Raw genomic sequence first — 7,004 nt, 5'->3', positions numbered from 1 at the left:
AAATCCTGTAAATGCACAAATTGACTCATTGTGAGGCACATACATGAGCACAAAGACACACAGAGTCAAACTAACAGAAACAAGCTCAACATTTGATCTTAAATCCTGATTCCAGACGTCAAAATGTTCAAAAAGCATCAAGAACGAGCTTTGACCTTTGACCTTTAAAAGCAGTGTGGTAGGGATTAGAGGTGAAAAGATCATCCAAAAGGTCCCCTTGAGCAAGGTCCTTCATGCCCAGACTGCTCCCAGTTTTGTGTGTGTGTGTGTGTGTGGGTCAGATGGTAAAGTGTGATATAGATTAAGTATTTTTTTTTAACTGTTTACTCTGTGAAACTGAATTTACACGGCGTGGAGTCGTTACGTAATGAGGCTGATAACGCCACGTTTGTTTAAGAAGGATGGTAGAAAAGAAGCAGTGCATCATGGGAAGGCTGTGACACTGATGTCAGGATGGAGAGAATCTGCTTTCCCTCTGATTATTTATTTATTTATATTTTATTTGGTTTATTATTATTGGGATTTTTTTTAAGTCAGGGATGTAAATCGACACCCTTCAACGCCCACCCACCATCTTTAACCGAATACACTGGCACAGAAAATAAATGAATGAATGGAGATGACTTTTTTGGCCGGAGCTGCCTCCTTGTGGTAACTCTGATGCATTTCAGTGCTTCAAAAATAAAAACGACATACAGAGGGGAAAATAAGTATTTGATCCACTGTTGGTTTTCCCCACCTACAAAGAATGGAGAGGTCTGAAATGTTGGTATCTTAAAAAAAAAATCCAGAAAATCACATTGGATTTTTTTTTTTACATAATTTATTTGCATTATATGTTCTCCCCGTGTTTGTGTGGATTTCCTCCAGAAGCTCCAGCTTCCTCCCACATCCAGAAACATGCAGGTTAGATGAAGTGGAAACTTTAAAATTGTCCATAAGTGTGTGTGGGGTGTGAATCTGTTTGTCTGTCTGTCTATATATGCAGTATATAGACAGACAGACAGACACAAGTGTCTGGTCCTGTCACAGTACTGTGTCTTTTACAGTGGGATTACAAACCTGTCTGTTTCTGTCACAGTACTGTGTCTTTTACAGTGGGATTACAAACCTGTCTGGTCCTGTCACAGTACTGTGTCTTTTACAGTGGGATTACAAACCTGTCTGTTTCTGTCACAGTACTGTGTCTTTTACAGTGGGATTACAAACCTGTCTGTACCTGTCACAGTACTGTGTCGTTTACAGTGGGATTACAAACCTGTCTGTTTCTGTCACAGTACTGTGTCTTTTACAGTGGGATTACAAACCTGTCTGTTTCTGTCACAGTACTGTGTCTTTTACAGTGGGATTACAAACCTGTCTGTACCTGTCACAGTACTGTGTCGTTTACAGTGGTATTACATACCTGTCTGTACCTGTCACAGTACTGTGTCTTTTACAGTGGGATTACAAACCTGTCTGTACCTGTCACAGTACTGTGTCTTTTACAGTGGGATTACATACCTGTCTGTACCTGTCACAGTACTGTGTCGTTTACAGTGGTATTACATACCTGTCTGTTCCTGCCAGAGGACTATGTTGTTTACAGTGTGAGTACACACCTGTCTGGTCCTGTCACAGTACTGCGTCTTTTACAGTAGAATTACACACCTGTCTGTTCGTGTCACAGTACTGTGTCATTGACAGTAGGATTACACTGCTGACAGTTCCTGTCACAGTACTGCGTCTTTTACAGTGGGATTACACACCTGTCTGTTCGTGTCACAGTACTGTGTCGTTGACAGTAGGATTACACACCTGTCTGTTCCTGTCACAGTATTGTGTCGTTTACACTGGGATTACATACACGTCTGGTCCTGCCACAGTACTCTGTCATTTACAGTGGGATTACATACCTGTGAGACGGGGTTGGGATTACATACCTGTCTGTTCCTGTCACAGTACTGTGTTGTTTACAGTGGGATTACATACCTGTCTATTCCAGCCACAGTCCTGTGTTGTTGACAGTGGGATTACATGTCTGTCTGGTCCTGTCACAGTACTGTGTCGTTTACAGTGGGATTACACACCTGTCTTTTCCTGCCACAGTACTGTGCCTTTTACAGTGGGATTACACACCTGTCTGTTTCAGTCACAGTACTGTGTAATTTACTGTGGGATTACATACCTTTCTGTACCTGTCACAGTACTGCGTCTTTTACAGTGGGATTACACACCTGTCTGTTCGTGTCACAGTACTGTGTCGTTGACAGTAGGATTACACACCTGTCTGTTCCTGTCACAGTATTGTGTCCTTTACAGTGGGATTACATACCTGTCTGTTCCTGCCACAGTCCTATGTTGTTTACTGTGGGATTACATACCTGTCTGTTCCTGTCACAGTACTGTGTCGTTTACAGTGGTATTACATACCTGTCTGTTCCTGTCAGAGGACTATGTTGTTTATTGTGGGATTACATACCTGTCTGTTCCTGTCACAGTACTGTGTCGTTTACATTGGGATTACATACCTGTCTGTTCCTGTCACAGTCATGTGTCATTGACAGTGGGATTACATATCTGTCTGTTCCTGTCACAGTACTGTGCTGTTTACAGTGGGATTACACACCTGTCTGGTTCTGGTGCAGGACTGTGTCGTTTACAGTGGGATTACAAACCTGTGGAAAAGGCCCCCTGTAGTGGACATTTGGGTCTTTCACTTACTGTCATTGGGCACTCTCTCTCCTTTAACTCCATCTGCCGTAGTCTGGAGCTCAACACGGAGCGGGGCTGCAAATCACAGCAATCCTCGATAACATCTGCCTAACCAGCCATTTGGCAACAGTGCGTACAGTGCAAAACCACATCATAAGTTGCCAGACAGCTGCAATAAACGATCTGGACAAAGACATTCTTACTGATCACCTGCTGAGGGTTCTAACAATATCTGTCTGTTCTTGTCACAGCACTGTGTTGTTGACAGTGGGATTACATACCTGTCTGTTCCTGCCACAGTACTGTGTCTTTTACAGTGGGATTACACACCTGTCTGTTCCTGTTACAGTACTGTGCCGTTGACAGTGGGATTATCAGACCAGTCTCACATTTTTTTTGTGCCCCAGTGACAAAATGAGTCAAATTTACGTGACAGGTTTTTTTTAAATTCACTATTATTAACACTACTCCTACCCACAACCCTAACCTTAACCATAACCTAATCCTACTCCTTCCCCCCACACTAACCATAACCACCCCCCACCTCGCTTCACTTTTAATTTCGTGCAGCCATCACAGAATGAATTAGAAAGAATTCATGCTGCCTTGAAGAAAGTGAGGCGCCTTTTGTCACAATAGCAAAACCAGTAGATTAATGTATATTTCGTGCTGCTGATTCACAATTTACCGTGAGACGGGGTTGGTATTACATACCTGTCTGTTCCTGTCACAGTACTGTGTTGTTTACTGTGGGATTGCATACCTGTCTGTTCCTGTCGCAGTCCTGTTTCATTGACAGTGGGATTACATACCTGTCTATTCCAGCCACAGTACTGTGTTGTTTACAATGGGATTACATACCCGTCTGTTAATGCCACAGTCCTGTGTTGTTGACAGTGGGATTACATATCTGTCTGGTCCTGTCACCGTACTGTGTAATTTACTGTGGGATTACATACCTGTCTGTACCTGTCACAGTACTGTGTCGTTTACAGTGGTATTACATACCTGTCTGTTCCTGCCAGAGGGCTATGTTGTTTACAGTGTGAGTACACACCTGTCTGGTCCTGTCACAGTACTGCGTCTTTTACAGTAGAATTACACACCTGTCTGTTCGTGTCACAGTACTGTGTCATTGACAGTAGGATTACACTGCTGACAGTTCCTGTCACAGTACTGCGTCTTTTACAGTGGGATTACACACCTGTCTGTTCGTGTCACAGTACTGTGTCGTTGACAGTAGGATTACACACCTGTCTGTTCCTGTCACAGTATTGTGTCGTTTACACTGGGATTACATACCTGTCTGTTCCTGCCACAGTCCTGTGTCATTTACAGTGGGATTAAATAGCTGACTGTTCCTGCCACAGTACTGTGTCTTATACAGTGGAATTACACACCTGTCTGTTCCTGTCACAGTACTGTGTCTTTTACAGTGGGATTACATATCTGTCTATTCCTGTCACAGTACTGTGTCTTATACAGTGGGATTACACACCTGTCTGGTCCAGTCACAGTACTGTGACTTTTACATTGGGATTACATACTTGTCTGGTCCTGTCACAGTACTGTGTAGTTGACAGTGGGATTACATACCTGTCTGTTCCTCTCACAGTACGGTGTCTTTTACATTGGGATTACATACTTGTCTGTTCCTGTCACAGTACTGTGTCTTTTACAGTGGGATTATGTTGAGAAAGTGAATTCAGGGACCCACGTTAGGGGGCGTAAATGAGCGGTCAATAGGAATACCAATAAATAACAATTTATTGTGCAAAAGTGCAAACAGGTCTCAAATATGCAGAGTCCAATCAAATAACAAATGGTAATACGTGCGCGGGCCCGAGGGTAGGAGACGCCTATCCAGAGAAGAGCCGGAACCCACGAAGTTCCACCGCCAGCCAGAGGCCTGCAATACACCAGAGCCGCCAGGTCCTGGTACCCCAGGTGGCCACCGCTCGAGGCTGTCGGACTGGTACTGCTGGCAGGAGCAAAAACAGATGAGATGGGTGTGTGCACACCCAGCAAACAGATAGCAAAACCACAGTAATCCTCCTGAGGGAAAACTCCAAATAACTCCCAGAGTGCAGAGGAAAACTGGAAAAGGTGCAGTGTCAATTGTTATACTTAGCAAGTAAGAAGTGAGGAGTGGAGACGCCAACTCCTCCAAACTTCCAACAAACCCAGCTACAAGCTGCAAGTATATGAATCACAACTGCAAAGACTTCAGTAGCAATGAATGTGCAGACAGCACAAAAAGGCTGAGTAGGTTTACCTGTTAGGTAAGCTGATAACTCGGCAGAGTTATGGTGTCTCTCGCAGGCTTTTATGGATGTGGTGATGAGTGATGACAGACAGCTGATGATGGCCTAACGGTGCACACCTGGTGGTACCAAAAAGGCCAGTGCCCCTCAAGAGGCCCAAACGCTGCCAACATGGCAGGGCGCCATCTGGTGGTGGGCCAGCAGTACCTCCTCTTCAGCGGCCCACACAACAGGATTACATACCTGTCTGTTCCTGCCACAGTCCTATGTTGTTTACAGTGGGATTACATACCTGTCTGGTCCTGTCACCGTACTGTGTCTTTTACAGTGGGATTACACACCTGTCTGTTTCAGTCACAGTATTGTGTAATTTACAGTGGGATTACATACCTGTTTGTTCCTGTCACAGTACTATGTCGTTTGCAGTGGGATTACATACATGTCTGTTCCTGCCACAGTAATGTGTCGTTTATAATGGTATTACATACCTATCTGTTCCTGCCACAGCACTGTGTCTTTATAGTGGGATAACATACCTGTCTGTTCCTGCCACAGTCCTGTGTTGTTTACATTGGGATTACATGCCTGTCTGGTCCTGCCACAGTACTGTGTCATTTACAGTGGGATTACACAAATGTCTGTTGCTGCCACAGTCCTATGTTGTTTACTGTTGGATTACATACCTGTCTGTTCCTGTCACAGTCCTGTGTTGTTTACATTGGGATTACATGCCTGTCTGTTCCAGCCACAGTGCTGTGTTGTTTACAGTGGGATTACATACCTGTCTGGTCCTGCCACAGTACTGTGTCATTTACAGTGGGATTACATACCTGTCTGTTCCTGCCACAGTCCTATGTTTTTTACTGTGGGATTACATACCTGTCTGTTCCTGTCACAGTCCTATGTTGTTTACTGTGGGATTACATACCTGTCTGTTCCTGTCACAGTCCTGTGTTGTTTACATTGGGATTACATACCTGTCTGGTCTTGTCACAGTCCTATGTTGTTTACTGTGGGATTACATACCTGTCTGTTCCTGTCACAGTACTGTGTCGTTTACAGTGGGATTACATACCTGTCTGTTCCTGCCAGAAGACTGTCGTTTACAGTGTGATTACACACCTGTCTGGTCCTGTCACAGTACTGTATCTTTTACATTGGGATTACACACCTGTCTGGTCCTACCACAGTACTGTCATTTACAGTGGGATTACATACCTGTCTGTTCCTGCCACACTCTTGTCTTGTTGACAGTGGGATTACATACCTGTCTGGTCCTGTCACAGTACTGTGTCGTTTACAATGGGATTACACACCTGTCTGGTCCTGTCACAGTCCTGTGTTGTTTACAGTGGGATTACACACCTGTCTGGTCCTGATACAGTACTGTATCGTTTGCAGTGGGATTACATACCTGTCTGGTCCTGTCACAGTACTGTGTCATTTACAGTGGGATTACATACCTGTTGGTTCCTGCCACAGTCCTGTGTTGTTGACAGTGGGATTACATACCTGTCTGGTCCTGTCACAGTACTGTGTTGTTTACAGTGGGATTACACACCTGTCTGTTCCTGCCACAGTCCTATGTTGTTTACTGTGGGATTACATATCTGTCTGTTCCTGTCACAGTACTGTGTCGTTTACTGTGGTATTACCTACCTGTCTGGTCCTGCCAGAGGATTATGTCATTTACAGTGTGATTACACACTTGTCTGGTCCTGTCACAGAACTGCGTCTTTTACAGTGGGATTACACACCTGTCTGTTCGTGTCACAGTACTGTGTCGTTGACAGTAGGATTGCACACCTGTCTGTTCCTTTCACAGTACTGCGTCTTTTACAGTGGGATTACACACCTGTCTGTTCGTGTCACAGTACTGTGTCTGTTCGTGACAGTACTACTGCCACGTGACAGTACTACTATCCTACTGACTCAGTGACAGTAGGATTACACACCTGTCTGTTCCTGTCACAATACTGTGTCGTTTACAGTGGGATTACACACCTGTCTGGTCCTGTCACAGTCCTGTGTTGTTTACAGTGGGAT

The sequence above is a fragment of the Thalassophryne amazonica genome, chromosome 6 (genome assembly GCF_902500255.1).
Source record: "Thalassophryne amazonica chromosome 6, fThaAma1.1, whole genome shotgun sequence".
Classification (NCBI taxonomy): Eukaryota; Metazoa; Chordata; class Actinopteri; order Batrachoidiformes; family Batrachoididae; genus Thalassophryne; species Thalassophryne amazonica.
This window is presented reverse-complemented; position numbering follows the sequence as displayed.